Here is a 14,767-nt window from a genome sequence, read left to right as displayed (position 1 = left end):
TTTACATGTTTTTGCCCGATTATGGGGTAAACCTCAAATGAAGAGAAGGGTGGGGGAGAGGAGGGGAGGTCTCACCACAGCTCATCAAACCAAATCTCACCAAGGGGAAAGGGCAGTTTAAGAACTTTAAAAAATGCCTCGTGTGAGCAATGGACGTCCCCGAAAGTGACACACAGTGAAACAAACTCTGGTAAAAGAATGCGTGTGTACCGGTTCGCCCATGCCCAGCACCACTTACGGAATGTCCCTGGTTTGTTTTACCTCCGTTTGTCCTTGGCTGCTAAGAAAGAAACGGAAGCGCGAATCCCAGCTATGTCGTTATGCACGTGACAGTGCAGTGTCACAACAGGAATGTAGCAATGCCTCCTGACCCAGTTTGACAAGGGCTGGGCACCTGACGTAATCACTCGTAGTGTAATACTGCACGGTTTTAGCGTCACTTTGGGAATCTGATACAAAGTGGTGAACCATAAGCATTGCTCGGCTCTACACGGTGTCCCAGCAGAAATGGGTCAATGGTCAGTAATCAGGGATATGGCAGGAACGCCCATTCCAAGCACAATAAAGTCTAGTAAACATGGGCTTTAAAATACGTACCTTAATAGCTATATGCACTCGTTCAGTAGAAGTGCTTCATAGTAGCGAAGATGGACAAGTGCTCATATTTCTTTAAGATAAGCGCTTGCTTCTAAAGCCCCCTTTTTGATTTTCTTGTTTGAAATATGTTTTTAAGCGAAATAACACGATAAAATCTGCACTCGTGCCACTCTTGTACTGATGAAGAGAGACTCCTTGCATACTTGGTTAATGTTTCTGATCTTAACCGAATGGATTCAATAATGGTGCGAAAATTCGAAGTACTTGAATGAATTGCTCATCTAGTTGAGGTTTTTACGTACCAATTGTGATCGAGCGAGGTGGCGCAGTGGCTAGCACACTGGACTCGCATTCGGAAGGATGACGGTTCGAACCCGCGTCCGGCCATCCTGATTTAGATTTTCCGCGATTTTCCCTAAATCGCCTCAGGCAAATGCCGGCGTGGTTCCTTTGAAAGGGCACCGCCGCTCTCCTTTCCCTTCCTTCCCTAATCTGAGCTTGCGGTCCGTCCCTAGTGGCCTCGTTATCGATGGAACGTTAAACACTAATCTCCAACTTCTCCTTACCTGTTGTACAGTTCACTGTCGGAAAATAGTTTTCTCGTTAGTATAATAGGCATCGTAGTAGGGATGGGAAAAACTGACTAGTTAAAACCGATTCCGGTATTTTAATTCTGAATAACCGGTATTTTTCTGCATTTGTTTGGTCTCGGGTATAACAGGTTTTTCCATTTTTTATTGATAACCATGTAAAAACCCGGTAAATCAATCTGCCATAAGAGCAGTGGTAAAATTTTTGGTTTCGAAATAAAATTTTAAAAAAAAAACGAGTAATGTTAATTTGTAGAATTTCCATTGCTTTGAAGTATTCGATTATTATAGAAATCGGAAAAAGCAGCAATACCTATAATATTTTAATAACAATGTCTGAAGTTAGAAACTAGTAACAAACACATAACAATCGGTAACTGTAACAGTGACGGTAATGTACCTGTTGCCGTGTGGTGTAGTGGCGCGGCAGTTAGCACATTGGCCTCGCATTCTGGAGGGCGACTGCTCAAATCTGCGTCAAGACATCCAGATTTAGGTCTTCGGCGACCTCCCTATGTCGCTCCAGGCGAATGCCATGATCGTTCCTTTGAAAGGACACGGTCGATTTCTTTCACCATCCTTAATACATTCAGAGCTTGTGCTTTGTCTGTAATGAGCTCCTTGTCGACTTTACGTTGATTCGTAACCTTCTTTCCTTCATTTTGCCACCATATGAACTATACTGTAGTTTCTTGCTGTCGTCGCTGGACATCGGTTATATTTCAGAATGGCGCCACCCATAGTTTGGAAGTATTTTATGAAATTCGATAGCAATTAAGTACGATGCTCCATTTGCTTTAAAACATTAAAACCAAAGGAGGAACAGCACACTTGCGACACGATGTTCCTTGGAAAAGGAGGTCTGCAATAAACTCGGTATAGTTACTGAACCCTTCAGAGTGGAAAACTTATACTATCCAGGGAAGTCATCAACTACTTGTCACACTTCGCCCTCGCTGTCGCTGGGCCTGTCTCCTTCACCTTAACAGTCCCTGCTGCAGGCAATTTCTGCCGCAACCTTAGTTCCACATCGAGTGACATCCGGTTCCTACACTCTCGTTAGAATTTTTCAGTGTTTGTTCGAAGTCCGTGTTTATAACTGGAAGTAACGACAGTAAAAAACAGAAAATCGGTTACTTCACAAACCGGTTAATTTGAGCAGTTCTAACAGTTAGGTGAAACTAGGGACGAAAAGAACCGGCGCTTCACTCTAAAACCGCGCGACCGCTACGGTCGCAGGTTCGAATCCTGCCTCGGCCATGGATATGTGTGATGTCCTTAGGTTAGATAGGTTTAAGTAGTTCTAAGTTCTAGCGGACTGTTGACCTCAGATGTTAAGTCCTATAGTGCTCAGAGCCATTTGAACCATTTGAAAAGAACCGGTAGAAACCAAAACCGATTGTTTCTGCTACAACTGTCATTGCTACACCGTAGCTTTTGACAGCCAATAAACTTAGTTCAAAGATGTTGTCAGGTAACGTAATACTGTTCCATCAGTAAGCAGATAATGAGGAGCGACCAAAAGTAGAGATTGATAATTCCCATGAACAATTTTTATTTAGCAGTCTGATATCGTCATTTTTCCATATTTGATCTTTTTAAAATTTACAAACAATCTAGCTGTAGATCCATCACTACATCAATTTATGAGCTAATGCACTCCATAAGTCAAAAGAATTTGGCAATAGTAGACTATTAAATAAAAAAGTGTCACTGATACTATGAGTGCTGTTACGTACTGCTAAGTATAGGTTTAAGGAGACTAAAGGTCTTACTTCCCCCCTCCCCCCCCCCCCCCCCCCCACCGAACGGAATCAGTGTACCCCAGCTATCTGGGTCAAAGGTAAATTCTGTGTGCAAGTGTGAGAAAGTATTCAAAATTTTTGCGTAACGTTTATCTTAGGCGGGACGTGGGTACCACCCCAGTATTCACCCAGCGGGATGTGGGAAATCGCCTAATAACCACATCCAGGTTGGCCGGCACACCGACCCTCGCCGTTAATCAGCCGGGCGCATTCGAAGCTAGGTCGGCGCACCGTAAGACGTACTTCTCTTCACATGATACACCACAGTTACGTATAAACCTGTGTGCAGTTTGTGAGCTTGGCCTTCCAAGTGAGTTTCAAGCTGTGTAAAATGCTTTTCGCTTCATGCCTCATTCAACTGTAAAACTTGTGAGGTGTTACATGAGATTTTACGAAGACAAGATTCGCCGAAAGACACACTTAACAGCGGTAGACACATTAGGCAAATTTTCAAAACATGTTTTCCACGCGAGGAAAATAACAAGGGTAATTAACTGTTCCTACAAATCAGAATCTAATTATTACCAACAAACAGCGTTCTTTCTGCTAGACACAACATCCCTGCTTCTTACAAATGCCATTGGTTTATTTTTTGGGTGCTGCTATTGTACCCTTGTGCTAATACTGCAAACTAGTTTTAAAATAACGATTAAATAGTATTAATAAACATATTCAAATAATTAATCATCCTCACTGTCAGTAAAGCAAGGTTCTTGATTCTGTCCATAGGGCTACGTACCTTATGGTTTTTTCCATCAATAAATTCATTCCTCTCGGTACTACTGTACTTTATGATGTAATCACCAACTGGTAGCAATGTTGACTCTTCGCAACTTCTCACTCGGTTGTTATCTGCGTCATCATGGTTGCTTCTGTTAGACTGTGCATGGCCATTTTACGATATTTACATCTCTCTCTCTCTCTCTCTCTCTCTCTCTCTCTCTCTCTCTCTATCGTTCTCTCTCGCTCTCTCTCTTTCCCTCTCCCTCCCTCTCTCTCAGAAACATGAGCTGGAAGAATTGTAAAGATTACCGTGCACTGACGATCTCCAGTTTGCACCTGGAGTTTATTTGCCCCGTAGCACTCTGAACCCGGTGTCAGCGTATCGTGTTTTCACTGTAGGTGGCACCGGTACGCGAAAGACTGTGCAACGTCAGCCTGCCGTTCGGATGCACGGTGTCAAGTATCGCCTGATTCGCGCTAAGCTTGCGTCAGCTACGACGCAGCCTCGGAGTATTTTGCATAACCGTCCACGTTTCTATTACGTCGCGTAAGAACCATAAAAAAGTCATATGATACATACGATCGGTGAAACCATTTTACGTGCATTCTCCGAGCACCCCCGCAACAAACTCGTAAAGGCCGAATATGGAAAGCATACTACCCAAAGTCAACTCCACAGATGGGATGGAACCTAGGTATAGACAGTGTTCTACGATTATTTAACCGTGTTAATTCGTTTTACTGTCGACTGTGTTAATGCATTTTACTACTGGTGGTACTTACTGTAACATACCAGATCTATTTATTTGCTTATTTTTATGTCACAATAAGAAAATTACCATACATGGTGATGTAAATTATTTTGTGTTACCTGATGATGGTGAGTTGATTCAAATCGGTGGTGAATACTACATCTGCAACTCTTGGTGATTGTTAAATATGATTTCCCTCAAATATTTGCAAGGTATGTAGCGCGTCATGCACAAAAAAGAGTATATAATAGTAAGACAGAAATTTCGGAATCACATTTTAGGCAGAATAACATATACAGGGAGAGGACTGAATACAGCCATAATTTAATGGTAATGAACTGCTGATTAGAGCTGAAGAAATTCCAGAGAAGTAGGAGAATAAGATGGGACCTGGTTAAACTGAAGAGAACTAGAGGTAGTTGAGAGTTTCAAAGGAAGCATTAGGCAACTATTGACTGAAACAGGATCAAGGAACACAACAAAAGAGAAATGTTTAATTTTGAGAGAAGATGTAGTGAAGGCAGCAGTGAAAGAACTAGTATTGTATCCAGTCCTTGGATAACACACGAGACATTGAAAAATGAAACTGACATATAGTGCTAAAGAGTGAAGCAGAAATGGCTACAGGAAAAATGCAAAGCTTCACAAACACGCATGACTATGAAACGTAGATGCCGCTATTGGAAAATTAAAGAGACCATTTGTGAAAGCAGAAACACCTGTATAGATTTCAAGAGGTCACTTAGTAAGTCAGTAATAAGCAAAGTTAGCCGAGCGGTCTAAGGCGCTGCAGTCATGGACTGTGCGGCTGCTCCCGGCGGCGGCGGAGGTTCGAGTCCTCCCTCGGGCATGGGTGTGTGTGTTTGACCTTAGGATAATATAGGTTAAGTAGTGTGTAAGCTTAGGGACTGATGACCTTAGCAGTTAAGTCCCATAAGATTTCACACACATTTGAACATTTTTTAATAAGCAAAGACGATAAGGCTCGAAAGTGAAACAGGTATGTCGAAGGGATACAAAAAGAAAAAAAAATGAAGACGATGTAATGGAAAGGAAAGACCTGGATGAAGGTTAGATGAGTAGCACGATACTGCCACATGAATTTGATACAGCGTTGACAGACCCCCGTCGGAGGTTCGAGTCCTCCCTCGGGCATGGGTGTGTGTGTTGTCCATAGCGTAAGCTAGTTTAAGTTAGATTAAGTAATGTGTAGGCTTAGGGACCGATGACCTCAGCAGTTTGGTCCCATAAGATCTTTCCACAAATTTCCAATTTCCAAATTTACGGCGTTGACAGACCTGAGCAGAAACAAGTCTTCCGGAGTAGACGACATTCCCTCGCAATTATTTATATGCTTGCGGGGACTAAGCATGACGAATCAGTCCAGTCTGGCACGCAAGGTATGTGAGAAGAATCTAATGGTCCTTATTCCAAAGAAGACGTGTGCTGACAGGTGTGGATATTACTCAACCATCGATTTAACAGTGTATGGTTCCAAGTACTATAGCGAATTTTTACAGACGAATGGAAAGACTGATAAAAGCTGAGTTCGAAGAAGATCAGTTGGTTTCCGGGGAACTGCAGGAACACGAGAGGGAATGCCACCCCTTGCATTTATCTTAGAAGGCAGATTACAAAAAGACAGACCCACGTTTACAGCACTTGTAGATTTGGAAAAAGCTTTTACAGTGACAATTTATCTGCAACTTGTACAGAAAGTAGACTGCAGTTGTAACTGTAACATTGCGTGAAATGGAGAAAGTTACTGAGAGGGCTGTGAGACAGTTTTGAATGCTATCTTACATGTTATTCAGTCTGTACGTTCAGCAAGATGTGAAAGAAACCAAAGAGATATACGGAAAGGGGCTTAACGTTCAGATAGAAGAAATAAATGCATTAATCCTAGTAGTGTATACCTTTGAAACTATCACACGAACTGTACACTAGGGTCACAGTGAGCCTCAATTATTTACTGGAGAAATTGCCAGAAGATAGAATATTTTAAGTACTGGACTTATTCAGTCAATATTGGGTATTAATGCATCCAAAAATCGAGACAGAGAAAAAACTGTCATGGATGCTTTTCAATGGTGAAACTTGAAAGCTATCTGGATCTAAAGATTTTACTTGCAGTTTAGTTACATGAACAAACAATTCATGTAGTGAAATGCACATATTACACGAATCTTTTGAGATGTTCTCAATTCTTAACAAATCAATTCATTCATTATTTGGAATGAGGACTAGATCCTATCGGTAACTAGCCAGCATCTTCTATTAGGGACAGCTGTGTTCCAACAATGACCATTCTCATCGTGGATGACTATATTTTTTTCATCGCGGTCTGAAGATTCGGGAGACCGATCAGTTACGGCAGTGTCCATAACTGCAGCAGGAGCGTCAGTTTCAGAAGCACTTTCATCAGAAAAATCACTTACATTACTTTCACAACTGAATTCTTCTAACGATGTTTCCCATATAACATCTTCGTCAGTAAAATGTCATTTATCCGTGCCATTTTCACGTAAGTGGACCTCACACTCCGCGACACAACGGTTACACAGTGTGTACTCCATTGGGTCACAGTTACTCTTCAAAACTATTTTTGACAAATTAATTAAACAAGAATGTCTCACAGCTTCGAACTTCCGTCCTCTAGACAGGCTGTTCAAGAAACACAAAAGAAAATGTGTCTTCCTCTAGGGTCACACTGACCCTGGCCCACACTGCTAGGGTTAAGGTAAGGGGATGCATTCGAATTAATAATTAATGTGTTTCAATTAAATCATCTGATGCTGATTAAGAAAGGAGGCACTGAAAGTATTAGACGAGTTTTTTCGTTTGGTGAGGAAAATAAATGACAAGGAGGAGATAGAGAGGACATACAAGATGCAGACTTGAAATAATAAGAAAACGTTTGCTTCGTTGGTTCACGAGCGTCGCGTCGGATATTGTAGAAGCTGAACAATAATTCAAAGAGACAGCTAGTCGTCATCTTCACGTGCTTACTGACGTGTTACTGCAATGGTTTGCCAGTATACACACCGACTCGCTAGAAAAGCGCAGGAGTCAAGGGATGCGGCTATAACGTCATCGTAGATGAAACGTAGAGCACGGCGACATCTAACACTCCCTGCCGGAGAAACGGGCCGCGGTCTTGGCATTCAAGACGAGGAAAAATGCGAGGCGGCAAATCGCGGCCCAGCGCGCGCGGGTAGTGTGTTGGCGCCCTGTTTAAGTGTGCGGACTTCGATTCTCCGACTGTGTTGACTCGGATTCGTTCGTCTGCAGCCGGCGATGCCTTAGTACTGCCTTTGCTGGTTACCGTGACTTGCTGAGTTGAAATTCCGTGTCTCTGTTGATCAGGTCGTTACTTATGCGTACTGCGACTGCTTCTTTAATGACGGAGTCCCAGTACGTGGAAGCGGACAAAAGGATTGTTGTCCCTTCGTAGTTCATGCTGTTTCCCGTGTCAACACAGTATTCAGCCACAGTAGACTTTTCTGGCTGACGCAGTCTAGTGTGACGTCTGTGTTCAGCGCGTCTATCCTTGACAGTGCGACACTTCTGGGAAACATATGATTTCCCACACTGGCATGGGTTTTTATATACCCCTGGTCCCCTTAGACCCAGGTTGTCTTTAACAGAACCCAGCATAGTTTGCATTCGCGTGGGAGGGCGGAAGAAAAAAATGGTTCAAATGGCTCTAAACAGTATGGGACTTAACATCTGAGGTCATCGGACTTAGAACTACTTAAACCTGACCAACCTGAGGACATCACACACATCCATGCCCGAGGCAGGATTCGAACCTGCGACCGTAGCACCGACATGGTTCCGGACTGAAGTGCCTAGAACCGCTCGGCCACCGACCCGGCGAGGGCGGAAGACCCATTTTCTTTTGTGTTTCTTGAACAGCCTGTCAATCTTAAAGGACACGCCACGAACATAGGGTCGAAAAACCATCCTCGTTGAGTTCTCCGTCTCTTCTGGCTGTTCTTGAGCATTAGTGCGTGCAGCTTGAAATTCATTACGTATCTGCTTATCCAAATACCGGTTTTGTACAAACACAGAGCGAAAATGGCTAAGCTCTGCTGATAAGCTCCCTGCATCTGAGATAACTCTAGACCATGGACAGGAGACAGTAACACATCACTGCGTTGAGATGAGTGATGGCACCTCGTAGCTCGTAGATACAGGTCACTGCGAGTCGGTTTACGAAACACGCTGTGAACTAAGGAACCATCTTCTTTTCTGCGGACCAAGACATCTAAGAACGGGAGGTCTCCTTTTTTCTCCTCTTCCATAGTGAAGCAAATGCTCGGATGGATGGAGTTAAGGTGTTCCAGAAATTCAGGAAGCACTGCTGCTCCATGTTGCCAAACTACAAAGGTCTCACCCACATATCTCCAGAAGCATTTAGGGCCCAACACCGCTGACTGAAGTGCCTTTTCCTCGAAGTCTTCCATAAAAAGGTTAGCTACTATGGGAGACAAGAGGGCTACCCAAAGCAACACCGTCAGTTTGCTTAAAATATTGTTCAGTAAATAAAACGTAAGTTGAGGTAAGCACATGTTTGAATAGATGTACGATGTCCTTCTTAAACTTAGTTCCGATAAGTTGTAATGAACCCACCGGAGGTACTGCTGCGAACAATATTTTTGAGCAATCCGACGGTGTCGCTATGGGTAAATCTTTGTCATTCATAGTTGTCCGTTGTGGCAAGCCATCTTGGGCTTACATTTCAGCAAGATAATGCTCGCACGCGCACGACGCGAGTTTCTGTTGCTTGTCTTCGTACTTGTCCAACAGTACCTTTGCGAGCAAGGCCACTGGATCTCTCTTCAGTGGAGAGCGTTAGGAGCATTATGGGCAGCGGCGTCCAACCAGGGCGGGATTTTAACGACCTAACGCGCCGTTTGGACAGAATTTGGCACGATAGTCCTGAGGAGGACTTCGTAGAACTCTGTCAGTCAACGCCCAGCCGAATACCTGCTTGCATAAGGGCCAGAGGTAGACTAGTTAAATTTGTGAATCTCTTTCTCTTGAATAAACCATCAATTTTTTTATGAAATTATCATCTGTTTGTCTGTTCATGTACACCACATCTACCGATTTCCGACCCAGTCGGAATTCTATTTCTTGGTGCGAGGCGTAAAACATCGTCGACGTACCGCAGTGGAGGAGGAGGACATTAGTGTTTAAGGTCGCGTCGACAACGAGGTCATTAGAGACGGAGCACAAGCTCGGGTTAGGAAAGGATGGAGAAGGAAATCGGCCGTGTCCTTTGAAAGAGGCCATCCCGGAATTTATCTGAAGCGATTTAGGGAAATCACGGAAAACCTAAATCTGGATGGCCGGCCGCGAGTTTGAACCGTCGTCCTCCCAAATGCGAGACCAATGTGCTACCACTGCGCCACGTCGTTCGGTGTACCGCATTGGTATAAGGGTGCGGCGCATGACAACCAACGGGATCGTGCTATGGAAAATGGCACCTCATACCATCAGACCTGGTTGTCGGGCCGTATGGCGAGCAGCAGTAAGTTTAGTATTCCATCGCTGTCCACGGCGTCTTCGGACACGTCTTCGCTGGCCATCGGGGCTCAGTTGAACTCATCACTGAAGACAATTCTACTTCAGCCAGTGAGATTCCAGGCCGAAGACATGTCTGTAGACGCCCTGTACACCTGACCGTCGGCCGCCTTATGGCCCTGCAGCTAGGGGTGTCAGTCTGTGGAGCCATTTCTTTTCATAGCAGGTTCCCTTTGGTTCTCATCTACGACACCCTTACAGCACAGCGGTACGTCGACGATATTCTACGTCCCGTTCTGCTGCCTTCCGTGGCAAGCCACTCTGGGGTTACATTTCAACAAGATAACGCCTACCCGCGCACGGCGAGAGTTTCTACTGCTTGTCTTCGTGCTTGCCAATCACAACCTTGGCCAGCAAGGTCGCCGGATCTCTCTCCAATTGAGAATGTTTGGAGCATTATGGGCAGGGCCCTCCAAGCATCTCGCGATTTTGACAGTCCAACGTGCCAATTGGACAGAATGTGGCGCTGTATCCTTCAGGAGGACAACCAACAACTCTATCAATCAATGCCAAGCCGAAAAACTGCTTACATAAGGGCCAGAGGTGGATCAACGCGTTATTGACTTGTTCAACTTGTGTAGTTCTTCCTCTTGAACAAATCATCCAATTTTTCTGAATTTGTAAACATTTGTTTGTCTACACATGTACATCACATGTACCAATTTCCGGCCCTTTCGTATAATTCCTTCGTAGTGCGTCTTTTCTTTCTTAGATTGTGTTAAGCACTCCGTCTTCAGGCCACACGTGGCTCATCGGGACCATTCGACCGCCGTGTCATCCTCAGTTGAGGATGCGGATAGGAGGGGCGCGTGGTCAGCACACCGCTCTCCCGGTGGTTATGATGGTTTTCTTTGACCGGAGCAACTACTATTCTGTCGAGTAGCTCCTCAATTGGCATCACGAGGCTGAGTACACCCCGAAAAATGGCAACAGCGCATGGCGGCCCGGATGGTCACCCATCCAAGTGCTGGCCACGCCCGTCAGCAGGAACCGGTGTACCCACTGCGGAAAGGCCGCTACCTAGATTGTATTAAGGAATAGCAGGAATTAGATCACCGGCAAATTGTCATCAGATACACTCCTGGAAATGGAAAAAAGAACACATTGACACCGGTGTGTCAGACCCACCATACTTGCTCCGGACACTGCGAGAGGGCTGTACAAGAAATGATCACACGCACGGCACAGCGGACACACCAGGAACCGCGGTGTTGGCCGTCGAATGGCGCTAGCTGCGCAGCATTTGTGCACCGCCGCCGTCAGTGTCAGCCAGTTTGCCGTGGCATACGGAGCTCCATCGCAGTCTTTAACACTGGTAGCATGCCGCGACAGCGTGGACGTTAACCGTATGTGCAGTTGACGGGCTTTGAGCGAGGGCGTATAGTGGGCATGCGGGAGGCCGGGTGGACGTACCGCCGAATTGCTCAACACGTGGGGCGTGAGGTCTCCACAGTACATCGATGTTGTCGCCAGTGGTCGGCGGAAGGTGCACGTGCCCGTCGACCTGGGACCGGACCGCAGCGACGCACGGATGCACGCCAAGACCGTAGGATCCTACGCAGTGCCGTAGGGGACCGCACCGCCACTTCCCAGCAAATTAGGGACACTATTGCTCCTGGGGTATCGGCGAGGACCATTCGCAACCGTCTCCATGAAGCTGGGCTACGGTCCCGCACACCGTTAGGCCGTCTTCCGCTCACGCCCCAACATCGTGCAGCCCGCCTCCAGTGGTGTCGCGACAGGCGTGAATGGAGGGACGAATGGAGACGTGTCGTCTTCAGCGATGAGAGTCGCTTCTGCCTTGGTGTCAATGATGGTCGTATGCGTGTTTGGCGCCGTGCAGGTGAGCGCCACAATCAGGACTGCATACGACCGAGGCACACAGGGCCAACACCCGGCATCATGGTGTGGGGAGCGATTTCCTACACTGGCCGTACACCACTGGTGATCGTCGAGGGGACACTGAATAATGCACGGTACATCCAAACCGTCATCGAACCCATCGTTCTACCATTCCTAGACCGGCAAGGGAACTTGCTGTTCCAACAGGACAATGCACGTCCGCATGTATCCCGTGCCACCCAACGTGCTCTAGAAGGTGTAAGTCAACTACCCTGGCCAGCAAGATCTCCGGATCTGTCCCCCATTGAGCATGTTTGGGACTGGATGAAGCGTCGTCTCACGCGGTCTGCACGTCCAGCACGAACGCTGGTCCAACTGAGGCGCCAGGTGGAAATGGCATGGCAAGCCGTTCCACAGGACTACATCCAGCATCTCTACGAGCGTCTCCATGGTAGAATAGCAGCCTGCATTGCTGCGAAAGGTGGATATACACTGTACTAGTGCCGACATTGTGCATGCTCTGTTGCCTGTGTCTATGTGCCTGTGGTTCTGTCAGTGTGATCATGTGATGTATCTGACCCCAGGAATGTGTCAATAAAGTTTCCCCTTCCTGGGACAATGAATTCACGGTGTTCTTATTTCAATTTCCAGGAGTGTATAAACCATTACTCGATAAATTTCTGTGACTGTGCGTCTGCAGCACTGCATTGTTTGGAAATGAATCATGGACAGTGGAGAAACAGGTGTAGAAGGGACTCGAATGGTTACAGGTAAGGTGTCACAGTAGTAAACTGAAAATTAAGTGGACTGATAAGAAATGACGAAGTTCTTCACAATGTCGGCCTGGAAAGAAGTAAGTGGAACGCACTGGCTACAGGACGAGGTAGTATGTTTATGGAATCATTTTAGGGATAGACAACGGTTGGAACCTGCACAACAAATAATTGGTTGAATTACTGTGGTGAGATGAAGATGATGGCGAAGGAGAGGAAATCGTGGCTAGCTGCATCAAATTACTCAAAAGGCTCACGATCCAAATGGAAAGAAAACAAAGAAATATTAACTGCGTAAGCTTTCTCGATCCTGAACTAAATCCTATTGCCCCACAGCTCTATATAATCGTGGGAACAGCACTCAAATTGTGCACCGCTCTCATCTCTATCATTTCACATCCATCATTCTGCATTCGTTCTTGATATGAAAGTGAGTATTAAAAACGCCATTTTAGATCATTTGAGCATCACGCTGTATCTTAGTTTACAGAAAATATAAAAATATGTACAACATGCAAGTTTAGCAGAAATCATTTTCACTGTTACCAATTCCTCTAAGAAAGCAATATATGTTGTCAGAGGAATGTCATTGCTTGTAATACATTTTATGCTAACACACGCAACAGATTTCTTACAGTGATTATACCTCTATCATCATAAAAATCCTGTCCGAGGTGCTCAAGGCTTACGATAGCAAAAAAGGTTTCCGTGGGGGCAAATCGCAAGAAAATTATTACTTCTAGTCATCCTAACAAGTGCCTGACGTATTACTACCACGTAATGCAACGGAACCGGACAACTTACAAAACGATCGTAAAGCGCCACGCTTCCACTTCTTCCGTCATGTGAGGTACAGAGTTACCTACTTACTGAGTTAGCTGCTTCTAAAAACACCCATTCTTTATACTGACCAGCATTTCAGAGACCAGAGACTGTCGTCATGTGTGCGTGAGTTGCGTTTGCGTGAGTGTGTGCGTGTATGTTGTCTGTTTCCGATGGATACCTTGTTGGCCAAAAACTTACTTCCTGACAGTCTCTTTGTGGTGCCTATCTGCGACTCAGCATCTCCACTACAAGATGAGTAGCAGCTATCCTTTTCATATTACTGAAGAATCGTAAGTGCAGTACATCAGTTATTACTTAGATTTGTTAAGGATGTTACTTAAAATAGTTGCAGCGTTTGTTTTTAAAAAAGTAAATAAGTTATCAAAAGAACAGTCTGGGCCATTACTTGAAAGTAACAATACTTCGTAGATCCTTTGAACAATTAAACCGTGTTTTACCCATCCACTCGCGTTTTAAGACTCTTTATTACACAAACCACAATCTTGGAAAAAAATTAACGGGCTCGAGTTTTGTGTTCAATGACACCAGGACGTAATATGTGCACAATGATGGGTTCTACAGTTAGTGATTCAATTGTCAGTGTCATCGGCGATCAGATGGCTCTCGGGATGCATCGGTGATGTGTCGCTGCTTTCAACAATGGTCTGTTGAACACTCCCACACCTGTAGGCCAAGTTCTAGACGTCCACGTAGTATGGACGCACGTCAAGATTGGCGCATAAAGCAAGAAATAGTGACCCAACGAACATCATCCAGGGACGAAGTCTGGGCATAAGTTGCACTTGTATCATCAGGAACCTTTAGGAATCGTCTGCTTGCATCAAGATTAAGACCACGTGTGCCTGTGGTCCGGCTACCACTGATATTACGGCCAACCAAGCATGGCTACTCTGGTGTCGTGGAAGAGTTGACTAGAGACTGGGATACGATGCTCTATTGTCTTCAGTGAGGAGAGTAGGTTCTGTCTGTTTGTGAGTTATGGACGTGCACGCGCATGGCGTGGAACTGGTGAGCTGCCTATTCCAGAGTGCATTCACCTGCGACGCACAAGTCCCATCGGTGGCTTCTAGGTGTGGGGTGGGGGCAGTCTGTTACAACTCGCGACTGCATTTGATGTTTCTGCAGGGTAAAGCAACCGGTAACCGCTAGATTACAGAGGCTGTTATTCCTATGCCACTTCCATTTCGTCGACAGGAAGGTGATGTGCTTTCCAGCACTTCCATTACTTCACTTCCATTTCTTCTACA

The 14,767-nt window shown here is 45.4% G+C and overlaps 1 protein-coding gene across 1 annotated transcript in view; it reads left to right on the top strand.

The window, feature by feature from the left end:
- The window catches only part of LOC126100294 (putative fatty acyl-CoA reductase CG5065), a 282,092-nt gene that overhangs the window by 141,520 nt on the left and 125,805 nt on the right, over nt 1–14,767 (top strand). The gene's annotated exons all lie outside the window — the stretch shown is intronic.

The sequence above is a fragment of the Schistocerca cancellata genome, chromosome 9 (assembly GCF_023864275.1).
Source record: "Schistocerca cancellata isolate TAMUIC-IGC-003103 chromosome 9, iqSchCanc2.1, whole genome shotgun sequence".
NCBI lineage: Eukaryota > Metazoa > Arthropoda > Insecta > Orthoptera > Acrididae > Schistocerca > Schistocerca cancellata.
The sequence above is the reverse complement of the archived record's forward strand: the minus strand, read 5'-3'. Positions and strand labels throughout refer to the sequence as shown.